Raw genomic sequence first — 22,471 nt, 5'->3', positions numbered from 1 at the left:
TTTTTTTAAACACTGCAATTTAACATTTGTTTAAACAAATGGAACTATTACAAAAATTTGACTTTTAAATGACTTTTTAAAAGGCCGTAGTAGTGGCTTTTCAAGTTTTCCGAAATTACTCGTAAAAGCCGATAAATATCTAAGCAGTCGTAGTTTGAAAGTACATCGGTCCTTTCATTGAAACAAGCATGTTACGGCTTTAAAATAATCTGTTTGTCAAACAGAAAAGTTCTGATATTTTTATTCGCTAAAAGTTTGGGGTCAAGTAGTACGTTTCTTAAAGCAAACTGACGTAAAAAAACTCTTCTTTTGAGTGAGTTCACCCCCAGCTCGTTGATCTATAAGCTAAGCAATAATACTAAAGGAATTTCGGACTACCATTGTCTTTATTTATTTTAACTTGCATAATAGTTTCTGATCGAAACGTCAATTGTGGCTTTTAGAATCGCAGAAGCAACCGAAATGTTTGCATTTATTACTTAACTCGAAGTTGTGTACTTATTCAACTGAATCCTACAAAGTTTTACTTCTTCGGTGTTCTGGATTTTATACAATTTTTAAAATGCATATTGTAACAATTCTTTACTTGTCCGTTTTATTTAATTAGAAGATATGTTCTGAAGGCTTGTTACGTAATTGCCTAATTTTAACCATCGCATATCGTCACTTTTTAAGCTCACTTAGCGAATCGATCCCACTTCTGATGCCAGAAACCATTGTCGTCAGCAAACTACACATGATTGCCGTACATCTCATCTTCGAACTCAATCATCTCTCACGAAATCATCGCGGGTCTTCGTAGCCGGGACAACTGCGGCAACATTCTTGTTATTAGTTTATTGCCCAGACAAATAAAAAGCATAGACATGTCGATTTACTTACTTTAACTTTTTAAGATATATTGACTTGACTTTTTTTATATATGATTCTTTCGTTGATGTGTTGATTAAAGTATTTAAAAACCATGGTAACGTTGTTCCTTAAAATTTTCCACTTTCCCAGTCGGACAAATCAAAGTCACACACACATGTGACTACAGCAAAATGAAAGAAATTTCATGACTACAGAAAAATGAAAGAAACTACACTGTTTTTGAAGTTTTTCACAAATGTACAGTGACCGACTATCATCTACGGACTATCATTAAGCAATACAGAAAATTACACAGGTATTTCAATAATTCTACTCGTGGTGAGCTCGTCTCCAGTATAATATAATTACGTAGGTATGAACGTATCATCGCGACCCTCATTACAGTCTTAGGGCATTGTCAAAAGCCAGTATCTGAAACAATTTTACAGAGGTTAGTTCTCCGTTGGTAAAAACTGAGTTGCTTAAATCAACACATTATTTGTATTTGGGGTACAACGCAACATCAATAACAAATATTGATATTTTGTATTGTGTTAAAAAATAACTAATAATAGAATATTCGATCGTTTAATTTATATTAATCGATTGTCAAAAAAAAAATGTTAAAAAGCTCATGTTATTATTTGAATTTTTGATAGCTTTGAGAATCTTATTACTTATTCCAATATAAAATATCAAGGAACCGACAGTATAGAAAAACAATTTCTCTTTGAAATTTTGCAACATTCTTAGAATGACAGTTAAAAGTACAAATTTAAAAATTTGTCACGTACGCGGTAGAACTGTCTGGTAACTGATGTCCTGTCCCCTAGTGGAATTGTAAAATATAAAAACCGAGGTTTACAATATTCCGCATTTTTTGTGTTTGGAATTGACTTGTAAAAGTCGAATTTTATTTAAAGTACTAAGAGAGAATACTTTTTATATCACACCAACTTTATCTGTGACAGTCTTTTATGCATTAAAATGCATTTAAATAAAGAGAACTCGAAATACGACGTCCTTCTCTATCCAGTCCTCAGGCCATTTGCATCGGTGACAACCCGAAATAGCGCAACGAACGGTTTCAGTCGCTGCTCGCTGAACTGTCGTTCTCGTTTATTAACATTTAATTAGTTTTAATAAATGACTTTCTGAACGGCGGACCCGGCTAGAACAATGGCCATTGATTTCCGACTGGCTACTGTCCGCCGTTTATCGCACCACCATCGATTAGAAACAAGTTTTCTCTCGATCGGTGAGTTAAAATTAAACGGAGGAATGTGACCCAATTTTTCGTTATTTCAACTTCCAGGTTCGTGACTTACCCAGTTCAAGCAACGAGAATGTGTTTGGCAATGATAAAAATCGATTTTAATTTTTCATATTGAGTAAAAAAAGTACTCGAGGAGTCAAGTCCTAATTTTATATTCATACAAGTAATGAAGAAAAAAGCCAAACCAAACCAAACGACACCATGAAACTTTTTTTTGATAGTTTTGTTATGCCGAGTCCAGACCAAGGCGACAGATAGTGAACACGATTTTGAGACAAAAACAAGAAAAATCTGCGACAAAAATGATAAATTTAGACAAGACAAATTTGAGACAAAGTGTCTATACCGCGAGGACAAAACTACAACAAAGTTCAGTATATGCAAATCAGTTTTATTAATCATGTGGCCTTTCCACCAGGAAAAAGATAAATTTATATTATTAGCAGTCAGTAGTGTTTGACTCGCCATCCCATGTTGGAAAAAGAAACCCCAAATATATGTTTTTATTTTTAATTCTCTCGTACACTATATAGCTATTTCTTATTTTCTTCTTAACATCATCAACCGAGTTTATATTTAATGCTAAACAAATATCCTCTAAGTGTACGGACACAACAGAGCGCCGACCATCGCTCTGACCATAGTATCGCCCCATAGCTCCGCTCACTCAAAATTAGCACACATAATTAGATCTGTGCGGTCACATGAAAGCGCCGATCATCGCTCCGCGCATAGTTTGATGCTAAGGTCTGGTAGGTGGTGCCAGGGTAGAAACTGAGCTTAGTATTTTTTTACCTTCGACCAGTGTACATCTCATTGAATCGCCGCTATGGATAAAGAAAAATTAATCGGGCAAGTGTTTGTTCGCGAACCTATTTGGAATAAAAGAGACAAAAATCATCACAACAGTATTATTTTGAATAAATTGTGGAAGGAAGTTGTCCATAAAACATCCGCTTTTTGTTTAGGGGATGTACCTTATTATTTTGACACTTTTTTCCAGGAACCACAATCTTCAAATTGCCATAGGGTTTTTAACTGGATTTAGAATTTAGAATTTAGAATGAGTGGGAGGGAGGTTAATCACTGCGACCTTACAGATCTATTGTGTGCCCCTTTCTTGAGTTATAACTCATCAGACAGTCCCAGGGCTTTGAAAAAAGCCAGTATCTGGGACGGTTTTATAGAGGGTAGTTCTCCATCTCCAATATCAGTCGTACCAAAGTTCATGGCACGAATGGTTGTCGTCTCGGCGCACTCAGTGATGAGGTGTACTGGTGTTTCCCCATTTTCCCCACAGAATCTGCATTCGCCGTTTCTTCTTAGTTTCAATCTACTGAGGGGTTCATTGAGGAGACAGTGTCCTGTTAAAACCCCCGTGACAATCCGAAGATTGTTCTTACTTAAACCCAGGAAGATCTGTGATTTTTCTTAATCATAAGCCCTCAGAAACTTCTTCGAATGTCTTAGACCGTTGCAAGATTCCCATTCCAGGTTGCGGACGGAATCTTCCAAGTTCTTGAGTTCCGCCTTGAGTTGGTTACCACTTGGAAAGCAGAACGGTTCTGGTCCAGTTAGTGGAGTGTTCGCTCCTTTTCTAGCTAGATCATTTGCTTTTTCATTGCCTTCTATCCCTTGGTGAGCAGGCACTCAGAGTAGGAGGACTTTAGTTTTCTTTGCCTAATTTATTCAGCTTCTCTATGCATTCTTTGACCAATTTCGAATTGATTGATACTGAGTTGATCGCTTTTAACGCTGCTTGATTATTATCAGACAAGATGGCTATTTCTTGTTTCCGATAGTTCCTATCTAATATAAGTTGTACGCATCTTTCGATAGCGTAGATTTCTGCCTGTAGGATACTAGGGTAAGTGCCCATTGGTTCGGAGTATTTAGCTCTCGGCCCAAATACTCCGATCCCTGTTCCCGTATTGGTTTTGGAAGCTCAGTATACCAAGTTATGGTATGGTCTTTCAACTGCTGGGCAAGCGTTTCGCTCTTCCAATCATTTTTATTGTTCAATACTACATTGAGATTTTCTCAAAGTTGTACGTTCTTGGCATATCGTCCACTGGGAGTTTCAGGAGTGGTATTTCCTTTTTGAGGGTGTTCCAAGCCCCTGATCTGACAATTCTCCCAGTTCTAATTCCGTTAGTGACCATTCTAATCATTGTCGCATGGGCATCTCTACCAATGACAATGTGCAGTGGTGTTAGATCTAGAATGACCTCCATTGCTGCTGTTGGACAGGTTTTCATGGCTCCTGTGATACAAACGCATGCTAGTCTCTGGACTTTGCACAAGTTTAGCCTTGCCGTCCGTTGCTCTAGTTTTGTGAACCAGGCAACTGCTCCATAAGTAATCATGGGTCTTACTATCATGGTATACATCCAGCGCAAAGTGTTAGGGGAGCAGCCCCATCTATTTCCGGCCAGTCTTCTGCATATCATGAGAGCCTTTATGGCTTTGCTGGTAGTGTTCTTAATATGCCTGTTCCACAGGAGTTTACTGTCCAGGGTTATTCCCAGATATTTAACTTCCTGTGTTGGCAGTATTACCTTTCCATCTAGTTGAATTCTTTTCAAGTTTTTCAGACTTCGCTTTCTGGTGAATGGCACTATCGCGGTTTTGTCTGAGTTGATACTCAGCACGACAGTCCTACACCATCTCTCAGTGATACGGAGTCGTCTTTGGATAATATTACACAGGGTGCCTTTTCCCCCGAGCGATGATGACTATGTCATCTGCATACCCAATGCAGTGTATTCCCGCTAGAGTTAATTCGTCTAGTAGTTCATCCACTACCAAGCTCCACAGCAAAGGGGAGGTTACTCCACCTTGTGGAGTTCCTTGCGTTGTTTTAACAGCTACAGTTTTGGTGCCCATCTCAGCCTCTGCTGTTCGTGTTGACAGCATTTCCCAAAACCAGCGAATAATAGTTCTGTTCATCCCTCTTGTTTCTAGAGATCGCCTGACCACCTTATGTGGTATATTGTCAAACGCCCCCGCAATATCCAAGAAGGCACAAATTGCTATTTCTTTGCTATTCAGACTTGTCTGTATTAGCTCCGTTAATTGGCACAGAGCAGTTTCTGTGGATCTGACCACCTTATGTGGTATATTGTCAAACGCCCCCGCAATATCCAAGAAGGCACAAATTCTGTCTGGATACTGTCTCCTCGATGAACACCTCTGTAGATTGAAGAAACAACGGCGAACGCAGATTCCATGGGGAAAATGGGGAAACACCAGAACCTCATCACTGAGTGCGCCGAGACGACAACCATTCGTGCCATGAACTTTGGTACGACTTATATCGGAGATGAAGAACTAACCTCTGTAAACCCGTCTCAGATACTGGCTTCTCTCAAAGCCCTGAGAATGTATGATGAGTTACAACTCAAGAAAGCACAATAGATCTATAAGGTTGCGGTGATTAAGTCTCCTCCTCCCAAACAATCTACATCTACATCTACCCGACTTATGTTAAGCACATCGTACACACGAATTCGATATATGTATAGAATAATTTCCAGATTTAATTTACCTACCTTCAAAAAGACGATCTTAAAAAGAGATATTCCGAACTTTTCGTAAGCTTTATGAAATAGCTACTCTAACATCACGGAAGAACTTTGATAAGTTTCGAACTACATCGACTTCTCGGAAAGGCATAAACTTTATGATGTTTCTAACCGGAAACAGCGATACCTATGGCACAGATCGATAAAAAATAAGTGCAACTCTTTTGTCGACAGGCGGATAATAGATAACTTGGAAGTTAGAACACCGAACGAACTTTTATTGGGTCACAAGCCGTTTACTTGAACTTTTGAGCACGCCAGTAAAGTTGTATTTAATCGCTCGAGACGTGACTAGAAGAGCAGTAGTCGATCTAAAATCAATTTTTCGAGTTTATTGGTCGTAAAAGCGTATAAATAAAAATAATAAAATCAATTTGGGTTTCAGACCGTTAAATTAGAAACAATGTTTTCTAAAATTTATACGAACTTTTAAAAAAAGCGCTTATACTGAAAACAATGTCACAAATTAACTACAACAGATGCGAAAGAACACCGAATTACGCGTTCAGGTTTCTGTGACCTTCAGAAACAGTTCATAGACAATCCGCATCAATGTATAGTTTGGGTTATTATTTGTTTGGGTGAAAATAATCTGCACCAATATGTTATCGAGACATACAAAAAGGTCCACAGACTTCGAGACATACGAAAAATCAAGTCCATTTAGCGTGTGTCGCAATTTTGACACCTTAAAAAATTAGATTTTTATAGCTATAGCAACTGCAGCGACTATGAAAAAAGCTGTGTGATTTTCATTCAAAATAAGGGCACCTGTAATTCATTTGAGAATGTTATAAATCGCTAAAAGAGGTTTCAAATCCCTTGGATTTCTATTAATATTAAATAAATTTTATTAAAAATTGAACTAAAATTGTTAATATCATTAAAAACAATTCAAATTCAAAAATTGTATCAGTCAAATTCCCTCATTTAAGGTGAATATTAAAGTAAATATAAATACAGCCCATTCTAAGCTCTACTTATCTTTAAGAAAAATTTAAATCATTGTTGCAATTGGGCCTTAATGCCATTTCGAATGAACAATAGTATTAATAATGTACATTATAATAATAATAAATTTTATATCATAGTGTGTATTAAAACTACCAAAACACTTTTAAATTGGTATATATTAACAACTTTTGTTTTTTAATCCAAAAAAAAGTTACCAATTTTCTCAATCAAAATATTTGTGGTCCTGAAAAGGACCTTCGTTTTCCCATGTTCGTCAAGGTAGGTAATGGGTAAACGGTAAAAAAACAGGATAATGAAATTTAAAAAATTACAAAAATTGTTCAAAAGTGCCTCCCTCTTGCATTAAACAATAACCCAAACGATCATAAAATCCCCTCCTCACATTGGATAACATATCAGGGGTGACAGTGTCAAAGGCATTAAATATTTTCTGCCTTAACTGCTCCAAGTTTTGAATTTCTTCATGGCCGTAAATTTTAGATTTTATGTACCCCCATAAAAAGAAATCATTCACCGAGAAGTCAGGTGAAATTAAACGTCAGTCTAAACAAAACTGTCATTTTTGAAAACTTGTCAAAATTTGGACACACGCTAAATGGACTTGATTTTCCTATGTCTCGAAGTCTGTGGACTTTTCTGTATAATCTCACAGTAATTTAATAGATTGCTCGTCATATTATATCAGCTCGTAGGAGATTAGGAAAAAAAAAGATATTTATAGTATAAAAAATTAATTTATTTAACAAAATTTAATTAAAGATGTGACAAAATAGTTACATTTCTATTGGTTCTATCGGACTTTTTTCGAATATATAAATCTTTATTTTTTGTAAACTTTAATGCATAAAATATTTTTAATCTAATAAATAATTTAATGATGTAAATAGGAAATTTCTCACATGGATGGTCAAATTCTATAGTTTTCATTATATCAAACAGCCTCTGAATGTTTTCTTCAGTGCAAAACTCATCAAAATTTAATATAAATAATTTTTCCAGCCTGTAAATAAAATGAACAAAATTTTCCACTTTCATGATCAAAGGCTTTTAAATGGGTAAATAATTTCGAGTTATCCAGAGATTCGGATTCTTTTGCAAATTTTAGACAAATATCACATTGATATATTTGAAGACCCTTTTTAATGATGTAGTCAAACATAATTAAAGGCATTTTGAGTTGAAAACATTTCTCAGAGGCTGTTTGATATAATGAAAACTATAAAATTTGACCAAACATGTGTGAAATTTCCTCTTATTTACATCATTAAATGATTTATTATATTGAAAATATTTGATGTATTAAAGTTTACAAATAAAGATTTATACAGTCGAAAAAAGTCCGATAGAACCAATAGAAAGGTAACTATTTTGTCACATTTTTAATTAAATTTTGTTAAATAAATTAATTTTTTATACTATAAATATCTTTTTTTTTTCTTATAAATAAACACATTTGCATCCCATTTTAAATAAGATATACAAATTACCAAAACTTAGAAATAACAGTTCAAAAGTTCAACAAAAATCTACACGCGTTTTTTAAAAGAAACATATAACCACGCACTATGTCACTCCAGCAAGCGAATACGACACAGCATGGGTTTCCGGACTAAACGACTGGTGTATTTACACCACTCAATAGGCGTGTCGGGTTTGCCGAACGGTTTCCGATGCAGTCGCTTTCTTTCGCATCTGTTATAGGTAATTTGTGACAATGTCATCTACTTACTTAATGAATAACTGAGCAATTTGTGTGCTTTAAAAAAACTACTATATACAGGGTGAGTCTTAAATAAGTGCAAATATTTTTAGAGGTGGTATATTTCGACTCCAGAAACACGATTATTGAGGTTTTTTAGCGAATTTTTTTTTGAAAATATGGATTTTCTTGACAAATTTTCTGGAAATGTTTTTAGTTTTTACTTAAAAACCATAACTTCTTGATAATATGGTAACATAGGTAGTAGATTCAAAAGTCAAAAAAACTCAAAATTTAAGCAAAAAATAATTTTTTTTATAGTAAAATAAATCGGTTATTTTGGACTTATCTGAAAAACGGTAAAGAGAAAATATGTTTCTTTTATCTAGATCAACCAGCCCTGAAAATATTTGCACTTATTTAAGACTCACGTATAAGTAATGAAATAGGTGAGTTTGGTTTGGTTTGGTTTGAAATGTTTCGAAGTTGCAGAGTGTAATTTTCTCTAAATTTATTTAATAATTAAACATTAAAAAATATTGATAATCGATTAAGTTTGCTAATGACTTTCCCTAAATGAGCTTATAAAAAAGCCAGTTTCTGGAGTTCTAATGACTTATTAAATATTAAGAAGTTTGAGGATATTTTACGAATCGGCAAAGTTTAATCAATATTGGAGGAGATCGGTAAACTCTCTCGAGTCACGTATTAACATCATAGATATAAAAAGTATTAGATACCGTGCTGCTTCTATTACCGATTGATTATTCTATTATAGAGTAAAAAATTTCAAAATAAAATAAAAAAAGAATTAAGTTAACATGGAGTACTTATGGAACAAACTCAATCATATTCAAATCTACAATGCCACTCTATCTAAAGAAGAAAACATTCGACCAGTCATGACCTATGCATCCGAAATCTGGACACTTAAAACGGACAATATAAGGAAACTCCAGGTCGCACAACGCTCAATGGAACGAAATATGCTGGGAATAACCAAGAGAGACCGTACAAGAATAGAGTGGATTAAAGACCCAGGTAATAGATGTCATCCACAGAGTCAAATCCCTCAAATGGTAATGGGCAGGACACCTGGCAAAAAAGAACAGCATGGTACCCACGAGGAATTAAGAGACCCAGAGGAAGACCAAACCTGAGATAGGACCATGATATTATGAACTTAGCAGGGATAACTTGGGCCAGCATAGCCTTCCATAGACAACAATGGGCCCAACTACAAAGAGAGTATTGAGGGAGGTAACTGGAAATGGTTGAATGGTAATTGGAAATGGTCCATAATTGGAAATGGTTGAATAAGCTGAAAATGGTGATGATGAGATACAGTACTGCTGATATAGTTAAGAAGAATAGCCTCCCAAGAAAGGTTTGAAACTTTTTGGATTATATATTGAGTTATAAGCTACAAACCTTCTCTCGTTAAGTATTCAATTGTAATTCTGTTTTAGTGATTTATCAATTAAACTTAAGTCTTATCAAAGTTAATACAAATATCAATACTAAAATTAGCTTTTAAGAATATTAACCTAGCTTGGAATTATAACTGACATTTATAATCCTCGAATTAAAAGAAATAAGCCATCGACTTTTTTGAAAATTGACACCTTAATAATATAACTCTAAACAAGAGTATTCATTGATATTCGTTAGTCACTAACAAAAAAAATGTTTTTATTACTGGTCCAGACTTAGGGCCAAAACCAAACAATGGATTCCTCGTTCCTCGTGTTCATCCAAGACTGTTCCTAAATGTTCAGGGCAGAAGTCCAGTTGCTAGTGAAGGAAAACACTTTAAGAGAGATGTTACATCCCATGGCCTTGTACACTAAGCCATTCCTCGACCTGGGATACATAATCATCACTTCTGTGGTTACTAAAAAGTTCTCACACATGTTTTCGAATGCATACTAAGCTCGTTTTTATTTTCGATTCAGGTGTTTAACGAATTTTGGAAAAGCTGTATAATATGAAGACCCGCAAGAACTCCTTGCGAGGAAATTTAGCATTCAAAAATAGAAATACGACACCTGTCTTGTCCGTTGCATTGACGAACTGTTTGATCAGACCTAGTTTGACGGGTAAAGCCGGCAAGTAAATAATTTCCATCGGGATCAAAGGATCGTGGGCGACATTTTTCTGACCGGAGGTAAATCTTTCTCGCAAAATTTACTATAGATTCTATATACTTTGATATATCAACATGTTACTTTATATGTTGCTGTACTCTTATAATTTTATTACCTACAAGCGATGGAAGCTGAAGTATGTCAAAAAAATAAAAGAATAGTGAAAAAAGAAACAGAAAAGTCGATCACGTTTACTGATTTTATTACAAATTGAGCGGGAGTATAATACACTTCAGAGAGGCCAATGTAGAGACAATGTAGCGGCCAAAATAATCCTTTTCATCCCAATAAACTATCGAAAAGCAGTAAAAAAGGGTAGGGGAGTCTCCCCCAAAAATGGAGGGTACTCGAGGAAAACGGAGTTCATATTTGGATTCAGGAGGTCATTTCACATAATAATCGGTAAGAATGAATGTAGAATGTATGGGAAGGGGGTTAATCGCCGCGACCTTACAAGTTTATTGCGTGTCCCCCTTTCTTGACATATAATGCGTTATAAATCATCATACACTGTCAGCGCTGGGACAAAAGCCAGTATCTGAGACGGTTTCACAGAAGTTAGTTCTCCATCTTCGATATCTGCCGTACCAAACTTCATGGTACGAATTGTTGTTTGTCGCCTTGGCGCACTCTGTGATGAGGTATTCTGGTGTTTCCCCATTTCCCCACAGAATCTGCATTCGCCGTTGTTCCTTAGTTTCAATCTACTGACGTGTTCGTTGAGGAAACAATGTCCTGTTAAAAACCGAAGATTGTTCTTGCTTAGATGAAGGAAAATTTTTGTTTTTTCTCGGTCGTAAGTTCTGAGACATTTCTTCGAGTGTCTTAGATAGTAGGATGATTGCCATTCCAGGTTACGGGTGTATTCTTCCAGATTCCTGAGTTCTTTTAGCTTTAAGTTGGTTACCACTTGGGAAGCAGAGCGGTTCTGTTCCAGTTAGTGGAATGTTTCTCTTCTTAGTTAGTGGAGTGTTCTTTTCTAGCTAGATAGTTTGCTTTTTCATTGCCTTCTACCCCTTGGTGGTTTGGCACTCGTAGAGTAGGAGGAATTTATTTTTGCCTAATTTGTTCAGCTTTTCTAGGCATTCTTTGGCCAACTTTAAATTGATGGTTACTGAGTTGATCGCTTTTAATGCTATGCTTGATTATCCGATAAGATGGCTATTTCTTGGTATCAAGCCGCAAAAATGGTGCCAGAGCCCATTTTCATGCAGACCAGTGTTCTATTATTAACATTTTTGCTACCCAATTATGAAAACAGTCCACTGTTCACCGCCCCATACCTATAATATTCATAGATTTCGCGGAGGCGTGTGTAGTTAAGCGGCCGGTGCCTGTGCGATCGCGTGCCAACTTCCACCCTCGCCCCGCCCATCGGCCTTTCGACCCCGGCGCCGGCAAACGGGGTTGCGACCTTGGGGACGCGTTATTAACGCGACCTTGTCCCGAAGCGCGACGCGAGCGCCCGTCAGAACGCGATAAGGACGAGGGATAACGAAAACGGTTCGATGATCCGTGCTATTGCTAGGTTTAATTAGCTGTAATAAAGGTCAATTTTGAGGGGGTATTGCACAGTCTATTCATTAAGGCGGAGACTGACTTAAGCCGAGCTCTGTAATGTAACACGTTCGTTAGCCAATGCCGGATAATAACCGGCGAACCGAGCGGCTCACGAACAACAATGATGCTCCACTAGACTTAGTTTTAAACTTTACCGCACTTCATTTACCGTTAACTACATTAAATTTAATACCATTTTAAATGAAATATACAGGGTGGTCCGAACTGTATTCCGGAAACGTCTGCAGAATATTCTGCAGTTAAAAATAAGTAAAAAAGTTCCTATAAATGTATCTCCTAAAATGCTTAGTTTCGGAGATACAGGATGTAGAAATTTCATTTTCATTTTGATTTTTTCCAAATAATTTATCAAGTGACATCAATATTTGGATGAAAATTGGTATCTGGGAGTTTTTTGACATGAGGAATTTTATTTTGATGTCAATATGACTCCTACTTGTAGAGGGCGCTACCTACATGTTTTTTAACTGGTTTGAAAAGTAATAACTTTTCGTCCGCACCTGTACTATTTAGTGATACATTTCCGTGACTTTTTACGTAAAAAACGTCTCTTGGTAAAAATCGCTACGAGCAACCGTTCTCATGATATTTAGAATGGAAATAGTAAATACGCACGTCTGAACGCACGACTGAAATAATTAATTTGAGAAATTTTTATTTCTTTAAATTAATCATAAATTTTCCTGCAACAAAAATATGATAAAACAGTTTCTGTTGAACTTTTGGCACGAAGTCTAATAACTATTTAGTCAATATGTTTAATTTGTGTCAATGATGACAGGTAGTCATGATTTCGATTTCAAACATTTTCAGACCTTTTCTACGTAAAAAAAGTCGTAAATGTATAATTTTTTACTCAGTAGTTTTATACAGGTACGGACGAAAAGTTATTACTCTTCAAACCAGTTAAACAATATGTAGCTATATAACATATTGACTTCAAAATCAAATTTATCATGTCAATAAACTCTCGGACAGCAATTTTCATCCAAATATTGACGTTACTTCATAAAATATTTGGAAAAAATCGAAATAAAAATGAAACTTCTACACCCTGTACCTCCGAAACGAAGCATTTTAGAACATACATTTATACGAACTTTTTTACTTATTTTTATCTGCAGAATATATTGCCGAAGTTTCCGGAATACAATTCGGACCACCCTGTATAAATTATTCGAAAATTTTCCTAAACAGTTTGACCTGATTTTCCATCTGTAGTTATGAAATCGGCGATTTTGATTCGTTCGACTGGAAAACTTGTTTTGTCTGAAAAAGTTTTTTCAAATACTTTAATCAGCAGAGCTTTAAAAAATCAGCTCACAATGTCAATTAACTTTAAAAAGCTACCAAATCAACATGTTCGTAGTCTGCGACTTTTTATTTATTGACATTGAGTGGTAACCAAGCTATGGTAACTTTTTAAGACAAAACAAATTTTCCAAATTTTCTGTTTTGGAAAATTCTCGCAGAGCAAAAAAGTGAGACTCGTCATACTTAAGCAACAAAAAAAGTATTTCAATTTCTACTCATAATGATATAGTACCTAGACTATAAAAAACTAAACTCACCATTTCCGAACGAATACACACAGACACTGCGGCGACAATATTTCACTTTAATGCAAGGATACAAGTATTGTATAAAACCATTATTTCGTTTATCATTATTTCTCAATAATCGCACGCATCGTCTTCTTAGGAAATTAAATAAAAAAACAACATGGTAATTAACGAGCTTAAAAATATAAGATTCCTTGCACAAATAATGATAAGTCTGTTTACACAAAACAAATCGACTTTTTATCAATCCGTTTCAATTCGAGGTAAGCGTTATTTATTAGTGCAATGATCTCGACCGTTGTTATTTTTAAGTCGCAGCACCTATAAATTTATTAGCAGATTCGATGTTTTTTAAATAAATTATATTCTGCTGTGTTAAGGAACTTAACTACAGATAAGATACAAATGTCTTGAGTTATAACTCATCATACAGTTTCACGCCTTTGACAAACGCCAGTATCGGCTACAGAGGTTAGTTCTTCATCTCCGATATCAGTCGTACCAAAGTACGAATGGTTGTCCAGTGGCGGACTAGGGGAGGGGGGGGGGGCGGAAGGGGCGTTCCCCTCCGGGCCCCGTCTTTTAGGGGGCCACTAAATCTTAATAAGTAATTTTTAATTCAACTGGCCAACAAGCCCAATATGTTCAATCTATGCTTAGTAGTTATAAAGCAGTTTGTAGGTGGAGTATACAAACCATAGGTATATACGCCAACTATAAACAGTATAAATAGAAGCAGATATTTACTTAATTATCAATTATCAGGCCCCAGTAATTGTCAATGGCATTTTCTATTTAGGAAATTAAATCAAGGGGTAATTTTCGTTGTTTAAAATACCGAATAATTATTATTTTTTATATATTTTGAGACTGAATTTATTTATTTTAGTTTTTAAGTTATTTTTTAATGGTTTCATTATTTATTTTTACTGAATAAACATTTTAAATTACAACCAATGCACAGCATAACTTGTATTCTAGCTTTACCGGTGATGAGTAGTGAAGTCTTTAGTATAACGGGGGCCACGGGCCTGAGACAGCGAAGAGGCCCCTTGGATCTTGGAGGACTTACAAAATCGCGATATTTTGTCGCCGTATTTCCCTGGAACGGTAGCAAAAGTAACGCGGCTCATATGTGGAACCGGTATTTTCATCACTTTGTCATCACAAGTTAATTACATGCGCCATTAAATACATGCGAACATTCACTCGGAGATTTCCCGATCTAATACTGTATGGAATATAATGATCTAATACTCGTTAGCAAAATTATGTTCAATACTTTAATACCTCTAATTTATTACAGTTGGGATTTTAACCTTTGGTGTTAAAACAGCAAAATATAACACTAATTCACCACAATACACCAAAACACCTTACTTTTGCACTTACTTGTTTTATTACATCAAATTGCATACTCGTCAAAACTTGAGAATTTTGTTGAAGTGCAGACCTAAGTATGTACCAGGATGTATTTCGGGAAAATATTTTAACTTCTATAGGGTGGCTCAAAAAAGTGTGAGTGGACCTGGATGTTTTTTAAATGGAACACCCTGTATATTATTGCATTTTTGGCTTCCTTTCAGATTACTTTACATAACCCTAAGATATGAATTATAATAGTATAGTTTCAGAGATATTAAAAATAAATTAAAAAATATATATTTTTCAGCCCTTCTTAAAAAAATTATTAAAAATAGCAAAAACTGTCCTGAAATCAAAACTTATTTTAGGTATTTACATTAAGATGGTCTGCTCTCACTTTGCTATAAATATGATAATCGTATAATCATACAGGATGTTCAATATGTCTACGCCAAACTTTCTAAAATATAAAATATTTTTTCTTTGTTTTTTTTAAATGGAACATCCCTGTATATATTTTTTTATTAGATGGAGAGTTAAAAAATGAACATTATTTGTATTTAGAGTATTTCAAAAATTCTTAACGATTTTCGCAAATACACGCAGTTATTATTTCAATATGGCGCTTTCAATGGTAAAATATGAGAGAAAATCATTGGTTGGCTTTGAATAAAAATTTACTGTGGAAAATGCATATGAAATTATAAAACCGCAAATATCTGAAAGAAACCGTTCAAAATTTTGAAATCTCTAAAATACAAAAAAAAAAATTCATTTTTTTAATTCTCCGTCTATTGAAAAAATAGATAATACAGGGTGTTCCATTTAAAAAAACGATTTTTTTGAAAATTATTTTTATATTTTAGTAAGTTGGCGTAGAATTTTGAAAACATCCCTGTATAATTTAAAGATTTTTCATATTTATAGCAAAGTAAGAACAGACCATCTAATGTAAATACCTAATGTAGTTTTGATTTCAGAAAAGTTTTTTGTATTTTAATAATTTTTTTAAGAAGGGCTGAAAATATATATTTTTTTGATATATTTTTTAATATCTTCTGAAACTATCGAATATATTTATTCATATCTTAGGGTTATGTAACGTGATCTGAAAAGAAGCGAAAAATACAATAATATACAGGGTGTTCCATTTAAAAAAAAATCAATCACAGGTCATCTCACACTTTTTTGAGGCACCCTATAGAAGTTAAAATATTTTCCTGAAATACATTCCTCGTAACATACTTTAGGTTGCACTTAAACAAAATTCTCAAGTTTTTTATTCTAGGAGCTACAGATGCCCGACGACGCACTATTGCAGGACCCTGTATATTAATATTTCAAGAAATCTGCCTAAAGCTTAGCCCGATCTTGTCGTGTTTCCAAGCCACACCCAAATTCCAAACACAAGACGTGCTTTGATTAAGGATTGATTAAGGTTTGCAGAAGCTATAATAAAATCATTATATAGTTTAATTCACTGTTTAGCCTTTAAACAAAGTTTTATACAAACGGTGCAAGTGGGGATCAAAGTTTTAAATCAATTAAAAAAAAAAAAAAAAAAAACCATATAAATTATATATCACTGTAATCACAGAACTTCAATCTATTTCCGTATTATAACGGAATTTTAAATTTATGTCTTTATTTTCGAAAAAATTTAGTCCAAACACAAGGAATATTTTGTTGATGTTTCACCATCAACATCTTATAAATAAAGAAGTTGTCAAAAAATGTGCTACAATACGGATATAGTATAATCCTTATCTCTTATATAGTTTTTTATATTTCCTTCTTAATTTGTGTAAAAATACCTAGCCAGTTTTACATAAAACGTTAATTAAATGCCAAACGTTTATTTTGCTACGTTTTCGGACTAGTGAAATGGACCCTTAAATGCCCTAAAAAGAAGAAAATACACTTTAAATACACAACAATTTGAAAAACTTTAAATGAAAAGGTGTTTAGAAAAATCTTATGATACACAAACGGTTTCGATATGCTCAAAAAATCCATTCTAAATACTTATACATACTTATTATTATCTATTAATTCAAAATTAATTAATTATTCAAAATAATATTTCATTACTATAATGAATTCAAATAAGGCATGTGAGTAACACGTGAGATTTATTAATAGAGATTAAAGAAATGTGTTTCTTATTCTATATCCATATCCTTATAATTTCCCAATTAAGATTTTAAGCATAAAGTTTTGTGACACCTGTTAATTACAAGAAATATTATTTTCTTCAGAACCGTAAGTAAAACCCGTTTATATATGCATAGTAAATGACGTAGCTTATGTAGTACTATGCATATGATTATTTTACATAATTTCTATTTTCAGTGTTTAATTATGCATAATGTTGTCATTGTAAACAAGATTCAAGGCATCGATTATAGTAGCATGAAATCTGACAGAATATTGGCAAATACCACAACAAGAATGACGCAAAGAACCTAAAATAAATACAAGATCAACAGAAAATGTTCATACTACTTAAAACTTAAGAAAAAATTTGAATGTCTAAGTGACAATGAAACATTTGTCACTTAGACGTAAAGTATTTTTAATAGGTATTCTAAAAATGTCTCGATTTGGAAACGATTCTTTAATTGCAATTGAAGAAAAAGTTGCCGAAAGTAAGCCGAAAAACACTATAATTAATCACCAGTATGTATGGAAACAGTTTATTGACTTTATAAAAGATAGAAACTACATTTTGGATGCGAACATCTCAATCTCGGCACTGGACAATATTTTAACCGATTGGGCATTTAACGGTAAAAACTATTTGGAATGTAATAGCCAAGCTATTAATGGAAAATACCAAAAAGAATATAATATTAAATTTAACGCTGTACTTAAACTGCCGTTAAACGGTAGCCTACTGAAATGCCGTTAATAGATATGACGTTGTTGATGCGACGCACTTGACGGCTTTTTAATGCTTTGGTTAAAATGCCGTCGAACTGTCGCGTACTAAAATGCCGTTAATCAATTTGTGTTCCGTTTTCCATTGCCCTTTTGGTATGTCTTTTTCGTCGCGTTTACACTATTATTGTAGTAACAATTTGTGCTAAGTGCTATAAGTTGATTTTAATTAAGGTGTACATCTGGATATTATCGGTTCAGGATGGAGTAAGTGTTTCAGTTAGTTTTCTGATTGTTAATTTATCTATAAACATTTTTAGGTTCATGACTGAAATTAGAATACTGAAATTAGCATGCTGAAAATTGGGGATAGGTTCAGCTCATTCGCTGACGCAAAGAAAGCGATTGAGGAACTTGGTGAAAATACGTACACAACATTTTGGAAACGAGATGCCCGTACGATTGCAAGCAGTAAAATTGTGAGACCATTAGAAAGGTTTTTGATTTATTATCAACTTCTATATGCATGTAATCCCGGTGGAAAGAAGTTTAAGGGCAGTGGGAAAAAAATTCGACAGTCTTGGACATTTAAAGAAGATTGCCCAGTACATGTAAGATTCAAAGCATCGTCTGATGGAAAAGCACTCGAGGTAACATCGGTTCAAATGAAGCACTATCATGTCACTTCGAAGGTAAGTTTACAGATTAGTTGACATATAGTATGCTTTTAGAATTCTTGCTTGAACAGTCTTTTATTTATAAAAGATATAATTTGTAGGTTCTACATGCACATAACCCTAGCCAAAGAAAACTTTCCAGTAATATGAAGGAAAGCGTCAAGGATTATTTGAATATGAAGGCCAATAGAAAAATGATACAGCAAAAAGTTCAAGAAAGTACTGGTAAAATTGTTACTTTACAAGCTTTAACAAATATGAAGATATCCGATCAATCAAGAAAAGAAAACTTAGATGGCTGCTTAAATATACTTACAAGCTAAATACGGTAAACTAAAATATTCTATTATCGTCTTATTAGTCCCAATAACTACTCTGTTTTCAGGTGCCAATGTAGCTGTTTTGCGAGACGAAGACAATAATTTCATAGGATTTTTCATTCAAAGTCCAACCATGAAAAGTACAATGAAGGCTTTTCCAGAATTTCTTGCAGTAGATGCTACATATACAGTACATCTGCTGGATCTGTGTCTATGAAAGGAATGCGGACAAAAATATTTAAATAAACAGCATTAAACATAACATTAAATATATTTTATACGTCGATTTGACGAGTGCGTCACCGCAAATCGCTCCGCCCACTCATTTTATTGGCTACTTGCAAATTTATTGAATTTTTATTGATGGGACGCGTCGTTTATTTTTTTACGAAAAATATCGAGAGAATATCGTTTCCCCTCTCAGGATACCCCGTAGCTACAGAACGAACAGACGTACTGTAAATTATGATGATGCACTTGTATTTGAAAGTAAAAATCAGTCTTCTGTGGAACACTCTGAGGTTTGTGACGAGACGGACCTTCAAGACAGAAACAATATGAGTGAAGCGCTCATATTAGATAATAGAAATACATCAACTGTTGGTCAGTCACCTGTGGAAGCACCTGAGTTTTGTAACGAGCTAGTTATAGAGGAGGAAATGACACGAGATGAAGCGCATCAACTTTCCTATATTAGTGATTCAGTTTTAAATGACGTCAACAACCAGTCCCATCAAATAGTTGAAGTCAATGATTTCGCTTTGACAACAATTAAGATGCCTGTTTCAATAAAAAAATGAGGACGTCCAAAAGACAGGACTTAACAGTCATAGGACTACCAAAGAAAAAGAAAAGATGTACTGTAGCATTTGCTAAACAATCCTATCATGAAAAACAAAATGTAATCCTGAATTGCTTCGTTAAGGATCGTAACATCGTTAGAGACATTACAAATGGGAAATTTCTTGAAACTGTAGACCTTAAAATGCTCCCCGAAGAAATATCACATGCCGTTCTTGATGAGGCTGTTAATATCCACATGATAAGGTAAGTCTAGCGATACCTAATAATTACCAAATTAATAACTAATAATGTAAATTACGATTTTTAGAAGTTTTTGCACCGAGAAAGCCTTTGAAAAAATAACCAATCTAGTTGCGCAGAAACGACTTCAACAAAGTTGGTTTTGTTATGTGTGCAGTGAAGACACGCAGAAAAATCATATGTCACTTTGTTGCAGTAGATGCCTTCTATGGAGACATATCCGTTGTGCAGGATTGACTAAGCGACCTAAATCAAAACTGTGGTTTTGCAGAGAATTCTATCTGTAGCATTATTATTTTTAAGTTGACGTAGTATTATTTTTAAGTTGTCAGTTTATAATTTGCAATAAAAACCTGAAAACCAATGCCATATATTACATTTTATTGCAAATACATTTTCAAACCTACAACGGCAACATATACGTCTACCTACATATACACCGTTCCAAGTTAATTTTATTCAGAATAAGCCATGACGGATTTTGGACAAAATTATTAACTATTAATCAGTAGCCTACTCTGCATTAACGATTAACGGCATTTTAGTACGCGACCGTTCGACGGCATTTTAACCAAAGCATTAAAAAGCCGTCAAGTGCGTCACATCAACGACGTCATACCTATTAACGGCATTTCAGTAGGTTACCGTTTAACGGCAGTTTAAGTACAGCCTAAATTTAATCCTTTTACTGCACCGAATTTAAAATATCCCGGGAGGCAAAAAGTGCCAAAAGGAAGGAATTGCAGATGGACCCTCTAAAAAGAACAGAAGCTCTAAGGCACTCAAATACGAAGAATTCAAATTGATGGTACGAAATTGTAATGAAGAATGTCCCGATGGTTTGCAAAAAAAATATTTTTTATTATCCTACGAATTGGCATGGCGAGGAGGAGAGGAAGGAAAATGTTTTGTTTCCTATTTTAAAGCTGATATTGATAATATAGGACAACCCACCGGTCGCATTGAATACAACCCGATATTCGATAAAACCACTCAAGGAGGAGACAAACCTTATGCTCCGTCAAAATGGCTGGTCATAAATAGAGGTCAACCGGATATATGTCTAGTAAGGCTATTCAAAAAAATTATGGAAAAAAGAAAACTAATTCATGTTCCAAGATTGTTTTTAACTGTAAATCCTTCCTGGGAAATGGGTAAATGGTTCAAGAACTTTCCTGTTGGGAAAAATGCGATTGCTCAATGGGTGTCTATCGAAGCGTAAAAATCAGGTTTGGCTACGGAGCAAGTAAAAATTACTAATCATTCGCTACGTGCAACAGCTGTGTCGACACTAGCAGAGAAGAAGGGGGTTGAGAAGACAATGGTCAAAATAACTGGGTACGCAAACACAAAGTCAATTAAACCTTACCTTCAACTCGATGATGAACATCATGCAAATTTGGTAGAAAAAATGAGAGACAATGAAACTGCTACAAGTTCTAATAATAATACTAATGTTTTTGTACCTACTATAGGTTCATTTAATTTCAATTCAAATTCAGCATCTTCAAGTACCGCAACGGAATCTAAACATAATAATTTTTATAACTGTGTTTTTCACTGCAATTCTTCATGTAATTTTTAATTTCTAATATTATAAGTTCAGTTTCATTTTATTGCTTAATTTTTTAAGTTTTTTAAAAAATCTATGTATTTTCATGTTTTTTATTCGGGAAATATTCTACCGAATAACACTCGTGCATCAAAATTAACCTGATAATTTATCATTTAAGCATGTTGTCAATAAAAAACAGCATTCGTTTATATTCATATTTTGGAGGATATTGGATTTCTCATGGCAAAATATGAATATAAAGTTTTTAGACAACATGCTTTCATGAAAAATTACCGGTAATTTTGATGCAGTTGGATAATTACTTCCGAAAATAAACTGTTAATGTTATTGATTGACAGGGGCGTATTGAAAAAAATAAGATACTGTAATCGATTGAAACTTAATTTTATTTATACAAAACGTATTTCTACTTTTTTCATTGGTGGACGACTGTAGGTATGATCACCGTGTGTTCTACCTTCCATGTCAGGAAACAAAGTGGGTATCGCATTGAATTTTATACGGTTACAAAGTGAATTGTTAAACATGTTTAATTCAAAATGAAGAGAACACAACCGGTAACTTTTGTTGGCCTTATCTATATGTTCAATCAAATCTTCTCTTTCAGCTGCAATTGCCCATGCTCTTGCCCTAAAAATGTATTGTTAACTTATTTTCGATATATACTCAATTTATTTATTTTTATACAGGGTGAGTTTCCTACGATGTTCTCTATGGGTCTCTCGGAAACTACTGGAGATAGAGAGTCGGTTAAATGGGGAAAGAATTGCAGTTTTGCGGGGTTATAAATATGCGCTTTTCAGATTTTTGAAAAAGTTCATGGCTTACTAGATATTTTGAAAAAAACAAATTTCGGCTATTTTAAAAATTATCCCTAATTCCATTATAAGCTATTTTAGACAAAAAGTTTTCAGATAAAAGTTGTAGATAATC

The 22,471-nt window shown here is 34.3% G+C and overlaps 1 protein-coding gene and 1 long non-coding RNA gene across 2 annotated transcripts in view; one reads left to right on the top strand and one right to left on the bottom strand.

Moving 5' to 3' along the window:
- LOC115889727 (serine/threonine-protein kinase tricorner-like) overlaps positions 1–22,471 on the bottom strand; it is a 465,046-nt gene that overhangs the window by 57,496 nt on the left and 385,079 nt on the right. The window lies entirely within an intron of this gene.
- LOC115889729 lies at positions 18,739–19,023 on the top strand. The gene is made up of 2 exons (XR_004051495.1): positions 18,739–18,823; positions 18,984–19,023. It is a non-coding gene; the product is annotated as an uncharacterized LOC115889729 (long non-coding RNA).

This window comes from Sitophilus oryzae, unplaced genomic scaffold (assembly GCF_002938485.1).
Source record: "Sitophilus oryzae breed Bouriz unplaced genomic scaffold, Soryzae_2.0 scaffold_845_pilon_pilon, whole genome shotgun sequence".
In the NCBI taxonomy this organism is placed as follows: domain Eukaryota; kingdom Metazoa; phylum Arthropoda; class Insecta; order Coleoptera; family Curculionidae; genus Sitophilus; species Sitophilus oryzae.
Note: the sequence above shows the minus strand (reverse complement) of the source record. Positions and strands in the feature narration are given on the sequence as shown.